Genomic DNA, 13150 nt, shown 5'->3' with positions numbered 1-13150 from the left:
GCAGCTCCTTGAAGCTGAAGAGAGTACATGAGTGACAAGTGGGCCTCTCCACTGATCTCTGATGGTTTGGAGCAGCTGAGAAGCGACCCTGCTGTTTGCCTTAGACGTTCTCCGGATGCTGTTCCTGGTGGCACGTCTTCCACGTGAACAAAAAAATAATCTAAGAGAAATTAATTTCTTTGAATCTGAAACACAAAGATTACTCTTTTAGAAAATTGCCATTTTCAATCTTGACATAGCTTGGGACCTCAAATTAGATGGAAAGCCTATAATATACTAGCAATACGAATCCATCTGTAAAGAAAATGGCATGTGAATGTGCTCTCTCTCTCTCTCGCTCTCTCTCTCTCTCTCTCTCACACACACACACACACACACACACATACACACTCCCAGACACACACAGGCTGCAGTGTACATTGAGAAAATACCTTGGCTAAGGCTCCGCTTCAATCCTCCCCAGATAAAGAAATCCCATTTTAGACACCCCCATAAAGAAAATTTCTACGACCTTCCTAAGCATTTCTTTTCAATGTTATACGTGTTCCAGAATTGTTAGGGAAACCTAAAGATTTTTAATTTACTTGCTTTTAATCAAATGACCGAATTGGTCAGTTCTGTACGTGTTTGGAGACAAAACGCTGCCATTTAGTTTGAAATCTGTAAAGTTGTCATTTCCCGCTTTCTCCAGACATGTAGTTATCATATTTGCTGCTGTGTTTATTATCTATACGGCACCACAGCAGCAGGAGGTTCTTTATGGCAAAGAGAACGTAAACAGAAAAAACAGTAAGCTTTTTGCTTTAAAGGGGTTATCAACAAGCACCTCCTGATCCCCCCAAGTTATCAGTTAGATTTGCTGTGCAGTTTAGATGATAAAGTACCAGGGCTCTTGATTTTGTTCGTTAATTCCCCCGCCCCTCCCCCGTGATGTCAGAGAACACAGAACAAGAACTGAGTGTGAGAAGTAACGCGCCCAGGGAAAAGAACGTGAGCGCGCGCATCTAGACCGCGGAAGGGCCCGTAGAGAAAGACGCTTCCTAGGGCAGCGTGGCGCACAGCGCCCTGTGCCGTGGTCCCCGCCCTGACACGAACGGGAGAGAATCACCAGAGAGAGAAGGGGAAAGGGGGGAACTCAGGGCTACAGCCCACACCGGTGCGCCCCGTCTGGGACTCCAGCTTGCTGCCAGGCCCGCCTGTCCTTGGAGAAACGAGCGCTGGATGTGGGGTCTCTCAGAACGGAGCAGCGAAGGCCAGGACTGGACTTTTCCATCTGCATCGCGGATGCCCTGGAGGAAATTAGAAACGTACTTTAAAGTGAATTTGGAATCTTCCTTTTCATAGGATTGGGCACAACGTTAAGGCCAAGATATCACATCACCCTTTTTGTGATATTCCTGGTTCTAAATGTAACTAACTGTAAAAGCATTAACGATGATGATATAAAATTAAACTTCGTACAGCTTGACTCTTTCACCAGTCCTTGACCAGCGGACCTGAGCGTGTTTAGCAGAGAACACTTACAAGATTTGAGAGCTTTGAGCTCGCGTCATCCAATGCTGAGAATGAAAGGCACCGAATGAGCTAGTTTACTTCTTACCCAGATAAAAGATGAGGACATGTTTATAAATTAGGTGCCTGGGTAATACCAAAAAATATAATTCACATCCTGTGTGGTGAGAGTTCTTTTTCATCAGGTTTTCGACTGCTTTATGCTTAGCTGTGGAGTGTTTAGATTGAAGGTTGTTTCTGAGTAAGCAGAGCAGCCCCGCCAGTGACTGGGCAGGGAAGTTAGGCTCCTTCTGACATTCAGTGTTCCCACGCTCGTCTTTGCAGTGGACCAGACCACGGACCGGACTTGAACCTGACTCAGCTAAACGGCGTGCTGACCAGCCGCAGCCTCAGCTCCTTTGCTTTATCTCTCAGTGGTTCTGAGTTTGAGCAGGAAACAGAGTTGCATTGTGACAGGCTCCCTTGAACCTCAGTGTCACAAGTTTGAATTAAGGGAGTGTCCTTTTTATTATTTTTCAGTCTATTGTATCAAAATGGATTTTGACAGCCCTGACCATCTATGCGACCTTCAGCCATTCGAGCATTGTCTGGTGATTCATGTCACAATTAAAAATCATCCGCAGGGGCCTCCAGGCACGGAGTAGAAGTTCCTCAAAATAATGGAGAAATTACAGGTTCCTTGGTCCAAGTGTGCTCATCGATGTGTGTTATATGACTTATGTCTGTTACAAACATTTATAATAATGGAATATATTGTTCAACAAGATGAAGCCTGCAAAGGCTCATTAACTCTGAATTTGATGCAGTGTCTCCATTTCTTTTCATCTGCAGAGTCACGATTCTGTTGTTCCATAATGTCAGCGTAATTACATGAGCAGTGAACCACCCCTAAACCTGGGTGCAAACCTAAACCTTAGTTCGGCACAGAATAAATATTAATGTTGGGATTCATATTTCTGAGATGCTTTTCTGAACAAATTCATTTTATCTCCTTTAGTTTTCTTCTTGGGATTTCTCGACTTCAGCACGAATTAGAAATTGGAGTATCGTGGAATTTTAGGTGGTGAGGACCTCTGAGGTCACAGAATTAGAAGAATGGGTTCAATGACTCTTGAGTCTGGTAAGAAAAGAACTCTTATAAAGGCACCAGATTTATAATTAGATTTAGCATGCAACAAAGAAATGCACGGCAAATATTACAACAAAAAGGATAGACCTAAAAGGTGAAATAAGTAAATAAACAATTGGAGCCCTGGCTGGTGTAGCTCAGTGGATAGAGCGCGGGCTGCGAACCAAAGTGTCGCAGGTTCGATTCCCAGTCAGGGTACATGCCTGGATTGCAAGCCATAACCCCCATCAACCGCACATTGATGTTTCTCCCTCTATCTCCCTCCCTTCCCTCTCTAAAAATAAATAAATAAAATCTTAAAAAAACACAATTGGAGACTGAGATTTAATAACGTAGAGAAAGCAGAGTCGAACCTGAGTGGATGACTCAAAGGAAGCTGAGAAGGTTGCAGGGAAGAGGGAGGAATTTACTTCAAAACGTATGCATGCTCACTCCAGTCCCACACCAATCTCTTGGCAAACTTTCTTCTTTAAATTTGAACATGAATGTTTTTATTGTGATTCTTGGACATTTTCCTACTTCTTAACATGAGAATATTTTGTTTCTCCTTCCTCCTGAATTACTGGATTCTTTACACCAAATTATCGCCATTAAAAAATAACCTAAGAAATACTTACTGAGAAATTAATTTTACCTTCGGTTTTTCTATGAGGTGACATATTTCTACATCGTTTGTAGTTCTCACCTTTATTCTTATACAAAGTTGCAGACTTTTAGATTCATACGGTTAATTACATGGCACTTGAACTATGATGCATCAGGCTACCCACCAGCATTTTTCCAGTAATTCAGATTTCTAATTTCTCTGGTCATTTTCTCCTAGCAGGCTTCCTTTCCGGACTTATTCTTGTAACAGTTGCTATGCCTTAGCCAAATAATCCATGCTAGCTCTCCGACATTCTCTTTCCTCATTTTCTATGCGGGAGAGGGGATGCATTCTGACAAGTGGCTGTAGAGCAGGGTTTGTTCGAGTTCTTGCATAGGTTAGGGTACTCTAAAGGGCTTAGGAGAACAGATCGCAGGACCGGCTCATAATCCCGAGGGCGGGGGCCTGATGATCCATCCGCGTTTCCGAGGAGGTGCTGCTGCCGCTGCGCCTGTGAAACCCAGACGCCAGAGTCGCAGCTGCAGAGCACTGGGAATCGAGGGAGCCACGCGGCACAGGACTGCTGCAAACTGTTCACAGTCGTTGTGGACTGCCGCGGGTGGACGGTGCCGCGGGTGGACGTAGTCTGGGAGTTAAACAGCCGCGACTGGTGGTTGACGGTGTCTGAAACGTCAGGGAAACGAATCAGAAGTAAGAACGACAGAGCTGGAACAATTTTCAAAGGCCGAAGCCCCGCGAACAGCGAGAGGGTGTCGGGTTTCTGAGGCTGGGGTTCCAGCTGCCCTCACCGAGTCTGCCGCCCTGGCGCCCAAATACAAGGCACCCACCTTTTTCCACTCACTTTTCAAAGTCATCCCGGTCTGCTTTGACCTGACCTTTCCAGAATGTCATTCTAGGAGGTCGTGTTCTTTTACTAGACCTGTTTTTTATCTTTAAATGTCCAAGTTGTACTTCAAAAAATGGAAAGACTGTTCCAGGGACTAATGTCGTTTTCCCCAGTACCCAGTGTGGCCCAGCTTTCCTGTGATCAAATCCTGTGAGTTTTCCGCCCTTACGTTCTTCTTCCCTATGTGAAGCTTACGACTAGGTAAGTGACCAGACAGGTGAAGTCTGGATACTCTCCCCTTCCCCGCTCACCTCCAGTGGCCGTGTCCGGACCACTATTCGATGTTACCCTCGCACACAGAGGGTGGGGAGCCATCTGTCCGGACACAGAGGCACAATCACGGGTTGTCACGAATTAGGCGCTGGGTGCCTGGATTCTCCTCACCCGTGTCCTGGGTCATGTACTCAAGGGAGCAATGCATCTAAGAAGAGATCTAGGGATATGACCAAGGGGTTCCAGCACGGTGTGCAATACTAAAAACTGAAAACAAGCAAAACGTGTATCGAGTGGCTTCCATCCCCAGAGGCTCCTCTGTCTCGGGGAAGAGAAGGGTGAAGAAGACACGCCCGCCCTCGGGCCCTGGCTGAGAGGGAACTCGGTGGCGTGGAGAGTCACACAGAGGGCTGTAGCTTTTCCTCTCTTAGGACCCCCCAAAGAGACCTCGACCTCTCACGTTTCCCGCTCTCCCTACTAACAGCTGAAGTCAGCCAGCAGGCTATTGGGTGAAAAACCAATTCACAAAAGTTAGATACCACCCTTTCCCAAATTATCTCCTTATAATCCCCTCAATCTTAACAGATGTCACCGGAAAAACACATTGTTTTAAAAAAAAAGGTGACGAGAAAGGGCTTGGGCCCTAACGCAGGGGTTGGCAAACTGCGGCCCACTGGCCAAATCTGGTCCACCGTCTTCTTTGGCGCCCCCTGGGAGCTCCAGGCGAGACTCTTATACAGAGGCGAGTTTTTAGGTTTTTAAAGGTTGGGGGAAAATATGTCAGGAATGTTTTATGGCCCATGAAAAGTATCTGAAGTCCACATTTCGGGGTCTGTAAACAAGTTTCGCTGGAGCACAGCCACGGTCACCCAAGTACACACTGTCCCGACCTCTTCCGTGTCACGGTGGCAGATGTGCGATGTTCCAGCCGGGACCCGGGACGACCCACAGAGCCTGAAAGATTTCCTTATCTGGGCCTTCGCAGAAGTCTGCCGACCTCTGGCCAGAGGATCTTGGAACGGCCTGTTACACAAAGCGGCACCCACTGTTTCTTTGCGGCTGAACTTCTCCCCTTTGAAAGAAGCGGCTCTGCAGCTCCCAGCGGGAGGGAGCTGTGGTTCGCAGCAGCATTTCCCGCAGCAGCTGGGGGCACAGCCCCTCCTTCCTGCTGCACGGTTCATGCCGGACACACTTTGAGCAACAGCAATTTGGGGAATGTCATTCTGGAGCACACTGGCCCTCAAAGCGGGGACAGAAACTCAGCTGAAAGGAATGAAGAGCTAATGATGAAACATCTGTGAGTGAGTTTGCAAGGATGGCCCAGGTAAAAAGAGGGCTTGAGTTCTAAATGTCTCTCAAAATTTTACCCACAAGAAGATTTGATGACTCCTCCTTGGGAATATAATAACAGAGGGGGGAGGGGGAGGGGGACAAGTTTGAGGAAAGAAACTTTTCTATTAACAAAATAATCCCACCATCTTTACACGTTGGAAGGAAGGAAGGCAGGGAGGGAGGGAGGGAGGGAGGAAAAGAGGGGGGGAGAGAGAGAGAAAGAAAAAAGAAAGAGAGAAAGAAAAAGAGAGAAAGAAAGAAAGGAAGGAAGGAAGGAAAAGAGAAAGAAAGAAGAAAGAAAGAAAGAAAGGAAAAGAGAGAAAGAAAGAAGAAAGAAAGAAAGAAAGAAAGAAGAAAGAGAAAGAAAGAAAGAAAGAAAGAAAGAAAGAAAGAAAGAAAGAAAGAAAGAAAGAAAGAAAGAAAGAAAAATTCTAAATAAGGGGAAATGTCACGGAAAACATAAAGGCTATGTCAGTTCAGCAGAATGTTTGGTAAAAATGTTAACACTAAATACAAAAAGCGTGAACTTTCTGTGGTTGTAATCCTTAAAGCCTTGGGAATTAGTGAATATCACGCAACAACGGCTACCACCAGTTCACTGGGATTTTAGAAGAGGGTCAGGCTGTTCTTTCTGAGGCAAAAAAACGACAAAACAAAAAACCATGTTCTTCTTTTTGTGGAACAATGGCGCCCTCCAGTGGCTGTCTTGTTTGATGGAACGCTTTATGTTTCCTCAAATGCTACTAGAAAATCACAGAACTAAATACACATTTTAAACGTGAACACATTTGTTTAGAGACTATGTGTTGAGTGGTGCTGACGTCATTGGCACCTGCTCTGAGAATTAGGAGGGGAGAGCAGAGAGAGAGCCCCGGGCACAGCTGGAAGCCCCTGAGCTGCAAGACAAAGGTTACAAATAAAAGCTCGGACTCTGTCCCTTTGGACATTCCTGAGCCTCGGTCTCCTCACAGCACTTTCCCGAGGAACAGGGAGACTGTGTGCAAAGCACTCTCTGTATTCTAGTGCATATTGCACGTAAGAGATGGTGCTACGTTACCACATGGTTTCTTAGAGTTTTAAAAACAGCCGATACAGTTGAGATACCTGGGATCCGTATAGGAATGGGCAAGAGCGCAGTTCAGGCCCGAGAAAGGGAGAAGACAGATTGCCTTCTGACAGCTAAAATACAACATCAAGTCCAAGTGGACTGGGAGAAAGAGCCGTGAAGCTACCCGGGTCATCGTGAGTTCACTGAGAGGGATGTCACAGGTCGCCACTTCCTTCCCTGTTCTCCGTGTCTGGCAGCACCCTAGGTTTGCTTGGGGGGTCACCGTCTTCTGCACTGCGACTCACTTCCCTTTCTCAGTGACAGGGTCTGACCCTGGTTGCATGAACCCACCCAGGTCCGTGGGAACCGCACTCTTCCTTGGGCGGCAGCAGGGTCATGCTAGGAAAGATTTCCCTTGCCATTTGAAATGGAACTATCGAAAGTAACCCCCTCCCTGTTTGGGAGGAGATGTTGTCCTATTTGCACATGTCACCAGAGACTTCTGCAGCTATCTCGGACTGTCAGAGGGGACACTGATGATGCCCTGAAGGTGACAGAGCGGAGAGGCTGACGACAATGATGACCCAAACCTTTGGGGACAGTGTTGCACTGTGGGGTTAGCAGGGCATAGAACAGCCTGCCTCTGGGCTTCTTGTGAGATGCTGAGCCCATGGCTTTTTGAGCATCTCTCGCTGAGAATTCTGAGACTTGCCACTGAAGGCACCCTCACATAGTCCACGAGGTGCTGCCTGCCGCTCTCTGAGGCTTGGAAATGCCTCCTTTGTTTTGATCCCCTGTAGCATATACTCAGAGCCATACCTCAATATCATGCGCACCACAACTTTTGTACTAGTGAAACAACAGGAGGTCAGACAGAAGAAGAATCTTTGCGAAGGAGAAGATATTGGTAAAATGTCTGATGAAAACAGCATCACCCAGCCTTTATTTTTGTCAGTGGACGGGCACGCGGTCCTTACCTCCTCTCACTGTGTGCCCGGCACGGAGGTGCTTACCTCGACCCACCTTGAGGCTTAGGGACAGGACTGAGTAAGACCCTCAGTCTGAGACACGGGTTCTCACTGAGTAATGATGGTTCTCCTCTCTTCCTCATCTCCATCGATACCTACCCTTTCATCTGTCAGATCTTACCGAGAGCCCGCCTCCCAAAAACTCTCCTCAAATCAAATCTATCAGTAAATGTATGCCCCCTTTGCACCCGAGATGATGGTCTGCATTTTGATACAACTGCTTGAGCTCACTACTGGCTGCAGGCACATTCTGCCTTCTCGATGCACGCCAGGATTGCAAAGAGGCCTCGCAAGGAGAGGTTGTGGCTTCCACATATTTGTCAGTCTGCATGTCCTCTGGCTCTTCTCAGTTCTTCCCTAATCCCCCCAATATTTAGCCACTGGACCTAAACATAGCCATTACCAATAATAAGTGGTGGGGACCGCCTGCGTTAGCAACCTGACCGACATGAGGGTATTGAGCTGCACAAATGGGCTGATGAAGGTCAGAATGACCTTGCTCTTTACTCTGCAGCTAAAGAAGTTGCAAAGTTGCTTTTTTAACTTTATGAAAGCTAGTTCCTCCCCCCGAGTGGGAAGAATCTGGTTACTTGCGTGGGAAGGAAATAAGTTGGGATCTGGCCAAAGAACTAATAGCACCCGAGACCTGCTTTACATCAACCATAAAGGCAGAGCTTCCTTTTAACTCCCTGGACACTCTCGAAATGACTCATGGCAAAGACTTAGTGACTGCCTTTTATGTGCCTGGGGTCATTCTAAGTGCCTTGATGTGTGTGCGCTCACTCAGCACTCACAGCACACAGATGGGGCACGTGTAACGATGATGGTCTCTGCTCTACTCGCAAGGAAACGGAGGCATCGAAGGAGGCGGGGAAACCTGCCGGAAAGTGGACTGCGAGTAAGCGGCAGACCTGAGACTCAGCCTCGGCCCACCTCTCTCCACAGCCTGCTCTCCTCACCGTACATCACCTCCTGGCGCGTGCTCGTACCTGCCCACCTGCCCTAATTCACCATTGATCTATTCACGGGGCGTGCATACGCAGGGAGTGCCAAGGCAAATTAGACATCATCTCGGCTCCGAGCAGCGCCACAACCCAGCTAGGAAGCACGCAGAAGAATAGGTAGCAGAGACCCAACGTGCTCTGGACTCACCCTGTTTTGTCATCCGCCCCGCCCCCTGCCTTCTATCTGTTTGAGTAGATTAATGCTCAGCTAAAGTGGTTTTTCTTTTGTTTTGTTGTGTGTGTGTTTTTTTTATGGTGATTGCCTTGCTGTGTGTATTAATTCACTAGGACTGCCATCACAGAGACTGGGTGGCTTGGAACAAGCAAAGTTTCTTTTCTCACAGTTCTAGGGGCTAGAAGTCCAAGATCAAGGTATCAGCGAGGTGGGTTCCATCTGAGGCCTCTCTCCTTGGCTTGTAGGTGACCATCTTCTCCCTGTGTTTTCACAAGGTATTCCCTCTACACCTGCCTTTTCTCTGGGTCCAAATTCCCCCTCCTTATAAAGACACAAGTCAGATTGGACTAGGGCCCATCCTAATGACCTCGTTTTAACTTACCTACCTCTTCAAAGGCCCTTTTTCCAAATACAGTCACATTCTTAGTTGCTGGGGTTAGGACTCCAATATATGAATGGGGGAGGGGGACAGAACTCAGCCCGTTACACTATTAATTCCCCTTCCATACCAACTCCTCCAAAAAGTGCTTCGGCCTCTTTCCTGACTGTAATCCCCCAGCACGTGCAAGAATTAAAAACCCTTCTCAGCTCAAGGCAGGGAAAGAACATAATCATGGATATTGTAAGCAAAATGTATAATTAAGATGCTGTACATGATTCCTGGGGATGCACAGGAATTGAATTTCTGGTTATTCAAAAACACTGCCTGGGATTGTTTTCATAGGCCGATTTAATATTCTTTTCATTGCAAGATACAACATATGTGTCTGGCATGAAATGAAGTTTATCCTGATAACAAAAAAGTAGGTTGAACTCCCCCTTTTTATCCCCTAAAGTGGTTAGTATATCTCAAACATGTCCTGGGGCAAGATAAAATGAGGAGCTGGTGCTGGGAGTGAGGAGAAAGTAAGTAGAAGGGCTGGGAAGGCCTTCTTACATCATTTGTAGCGAGGCCCATGACTCACTTCAGTGACACGGAAGGCAGTGCTTCCTGTGAGTAAATTTGACCTTTGTAATAGTCACGTACAGACCAGGAAGACCATCAATAACCTTGTAACAACTCTGCATGGTGCCGGGTGGGTTCTAGACCTACTGGGGGGGGGGGGGGGCCACTTCATAAGTTACATAAATAATAGTGAATGTCACCTGTAACTGACAAATAAAAAAACTAAAAAAATTACCTTTTTATACAAATAAATAATAGCAAATTAAAAAGTGGTTGGCACTTTGCGATTTGCAATGTGTAACATTCAAAAAACAAAGTCACATCACAGGCTGAAACAGCATTCAGATACCCGGTGTTCAAAGGGTAGACAATTCCCCTCCCCCACCCCCACCCCCCAGCACTAATTATGTAGCTGTGTCCATCTCAAGACTTAGTAACTTGAAAAAGGAATTTATTCTGGACAAAACTCCACCACGTGGGCATGTAACCAGCCCTCCAGGGACATGGGAGACAGAACTGAGTCCTACCTGAGCTTCACCCCTCCAGGGACCGGCGGGTCCCTGTGGTGCAGTGTGATTCTCTAATAAAACGTCACTGTGGGAACCTTCCTTCACTTCCAATGACTCACAGCAATGGTCCCCAGAGTGTGGGGGAGGGGTTGATAAATTTCGTAAACAGCCATCGTCAAAACTGAGTAAATGGCAATTTTATCACTGTTACTAAATGATGTGTTTTCTTTGGGTGTAAATGAAAGGTTTGTAAAAGATCACAAAGCAGGCTTCCTCGTGAATTTTTCCAAGAATTAAGTATTTCCCAACACTATCTCTCTGTTAAATCCATTAGAACAGCTTCTCATTTCTGAATGAAATTTGAAGCTGGTATTTTAAAGACCTTTTTTTTTTGTGAAGAATTTTATTTTATCTGCCCTGGCTGGTGTAGCTCAGTGGATTGAGCTCAGGCTGCAAACCAAAGTGTCGCAGGTTCGATTCCCAGTCAGGGCACATGCCTGTGTTGCAGGCCACAGCCCCCAGCAAATGCACATTGATGTTTCTCTCTCTCTCTCTTTCTCCCTCCCTTCCCTCTCTAAAAATAAATAAATTTTTAAAATCTTTAAAAATTTTTTATTTTATCGTGGCAGCACCTTGCCTCCCTTGGGGAATTTCAAATTATATGTAAATACAAATATTATCAAGATTAGGAGCACCATTTTCTCTCTGATAAAATCCAGAAAACTTTGCAAATAGAAGAATTAAAAAAAAAACCTCCCAAATCCTAGAATTGCTCTCATTCAAGGTAAAAAGATTGGATAAGTTTTAAGTTTCCTCCTATTTCTAATACTTATACTTTTTTATTTTTTCCAGATAACTATCAACCTAACTAGGATAGCGTAGTTTTCCAAAGAGTAAAGTGTAAAAAAAAATATGTAAATCTCTTTTAAGGAAAAAACGTATCTTTAGCTCCCAATGTTGACTTAAATTACTACTGTAATAACATTACTTAAGTAGATTCAAACATAAAACCAAGTTTATTCTTATAATACATATGCAAGTATAAAAGAAAGAAAGCCTTTGTAAATGAAACAATCAAGCATTGATTATGCCCCATCCATTCATTCACTCCGGAATTGTTTATTGATATGCACTATATTCCAGGCACCAACCCAGCCGTCAAGGCCACAGCAGTGAAGAACAATCATAAAAATTCCTTCCCTCTCAGAATTTATATTCTAGTAGTGGAGAGAAAGAGACAATTTTTTTTTAAAAAAAATTATCAACCGCACACCACGTTACATGGAGGTGCGTTGGGGACAAACGGTGGGAAAGGAAGTGGGCACTGCAGGAGAAGGAGCGTGGTTTTTAGCAGAGGTCTGCGTCAGCGCCAGCGCTGGGCTCACGCTCTGTCTCCCAGAGCTCAGTCACAGGGCCCTCCCCTAACACCGAGGAGCCTGGGAAAGCTCGGAAATTGAGTCTCGCCCTACGACCACGGGTCGAGGAAATGGATTCTGGTGAAAACATAGCCGTCTTGGCATATGCTAGTATTTCCTCCCTGGACTAAGCAGCCCTATTGCTGAAAAACAACAGAACGTTTCTTGCAGGGTAGACCCCGCCTCGCTGAGCGACTGCAGGGCTGAGGGAGAGGCTCAGAGCGCACCCTCTCGGTGGGCAGGGGGATTGCAGAGCGCGGGGAGGGAAGGGTTGCCAGATTGAAGGCTGCTAATCAATCCTTTCAATCTCATCAGTCAGAAATCAGGGCAAGAGAGACTCCAGGGGCGCTAATGTGGGAACATCATCCCCTTGGAAAAATGACCCTTTTCCTATCCTTGCCCCCCCAAAACGGCTGCCTGAGCAATCCTGTTAACCCCAAGGGAGGGGGTATCACTTCTTTGCTCAGAAGGCCCCAGTGGCACTCCACCTCACCCAGGTACCAGGTGAAGTTTTCCAGAATGGCCTCTAAGGTTCCTCGTGAACTGACTACCCGCCCCCCCCCCCCCCCCCGCCACTCCACGTCCCTAGATCCCTGTCGCACTGCACTGCAGCCACTCCCGTCTCCTTGCTGTTCCCTGGATGCTCGGCCACACCGGCTCTGAGGCCAGGCCCCTGCACGGCTCCGCCTCTGAGGCCAGGCCCCTGCACGGCTCCGCCTCTGAACGCTGCGCTCCCGGGGCGTCCACGCGGCTCCCCCTCGCCTCCTCCGAACCTTGTTCCTTTCATTGAACTGAACAACCGGCCCCACTTTAAATTGTGGAATAAGGTCTTCCCAACCCTTCTGTTCACTTTGTCCTCACTTTTAGAACCAGCTGTGCCATTTTTCACACTCTCTCTTCCCCACCTATTGGCAGATGTAGAGAGTTCAGCAGAATACTCGAAAGCCCTTGGGGATGAGGAGCCACATTGTGGAAGGTCATCGAATGACCAAGTTGAAGGTCGCCTGGCAAGCAGGAACACCCTTATTGGATTTCTCATGACAAGAAATAAACTCTTGTTGTATTGAGCTATTGAGATTTTAGGGGTGGTTGGTTGACAAAACAGCATTATTTATCATAACAAATACAGTCACGTTCTCCAAAGAGCTTTTAGCAGTAATAAAGCAAATATACTGCCTCCATCTTTCTGAATCTTTGTCTGTGTTTCAATGTGTTCTAATCTTGGGAGTGGGAAGAGGGTGTTATTTATGGATTCCTCTGAGCCCCACAGATTGCATAGTTCTCTTGGTGTAGGTAATCGAGTCACCTTCAGTGGGCCGTGGGGCCCAGGAGGTGGGAGCCAGCAG

Source organism: Phyllostomus discolor, chromosome 8, assembly GCF_004126475.2.
Source record: "Phyllostomus discolor isolate MPI-MPIP mPhyDis1 chromosome 8, mPhyDis1.pri.v3, whole genome shotgun sequence".
NCBI classification, from domain to species: Eukaryota; Metazoa; Chordata; class Mammalia; order Chiroptera; family Phyllostomidae; genus Phyllostomus; species Phyllostomus discolor.
Note: the sequence above shows the minus strand (reverse complement) of the source record.